This window comes from Orycteropus afer, unplaced genomic scaffold (assembly GCF_000298275.1).
Source record: "Orycteropus afer afer isolate SDZICR_OR568_19922 unplaced genomic scaffold, OryAfe1.0 scaffold00008, whole genome shotgun sequence".
In the NCBI taxonomy this organism is placed as follows: domain Eukaryota; kingdom Metazoa; phylum Chordata; class Mammalia; order Tubulidentata; family Orycteropodidae; genus Orycteropus; species Orycteropus afer.
In genome coordinates this window covers 328,894-329,911 of record NW_006921595.1, presented here as the reverse complement: position 1 = coordinate 329,911, position 1,018 = coordinate 328,894, and positions in this window count along the sequence as shown.

Below are 1,018 nucleotides of genomic sequence, written 5' to 3'. Positions count from 1 at the left end.
AAAACTACTGGAACTAATAGAGAGGTTCAGCAAAGTGGCAGGATACAAGCTCAACATACAAAAATCAGTTGGATTTCTCTACACCAGCAAGGACTCCTCTGATAAAGAAATAATGGAAACAATACCATTTACTATAGCTACGAAAAAGATAAAATATCTAGGAATAAACCTCACCAGAGACACAAAAGATCTGTACAGAGAAAACTATAAAACACTGCTCCAAGAGACAAAAAGGGCACTACATAAATGAAAGAACCTACCTTGTTCATGGATAGGCAGGCTAAATATTGTGAAAATCATGTAGAATATCAATACTACCTAAAGCAATCTATACATTTAACTCAATCCCGATCCAGATTTCAACAAAATATTTTAAGTACATGGAAAAACTAATTACTAATTTCATATGGAAAGGAAAGAGGCCTCGAATAACCAGGGCACTTCTCAAGAAGAAAAACAAAGTGGGAGGTCTCACACTCCCAGATTTAAGAACTAGCTCTGGTAGCATAGTGGCTAAGGCATTTGACTGCTAACCAGAAGGCTGGTGGTTCAAACCCACCAGCCACTCTTCGGAAGGAAGGTTAGGCAATCTACTTCCATAGTGATACTGCCTCAGAAACCCAAGGAGGGGTCGCTATGAGTCAGGTCTGACTCAAGGGCAAATAACAACAACAACCACATACAGCCACAGTAGTCAAAACAGCATGGTATTGATACAATGATAGGCAGATAGACCAATGGAACAGAATCGAAAGTCCAGATATAGACCCATCCAACTATGGACAACCGATCTTTGACAAAGATCCAAATCCCATTAAATGGGGAAGAGACAGCCTTTTTAACAAACGGTGCTGGCAAAACTGGATATCCACCCATAGAAAAATGAAATAAGACCCATACCTCACCGCATACACAAAAACAAACGCAAGGTGGATCAAAGACTCAAATGTGAAGCCCAAAACTATAAAATTCATCAAAGATAAAATAGGGGCAAATCTGGGAGCCCTAATTTACGGCA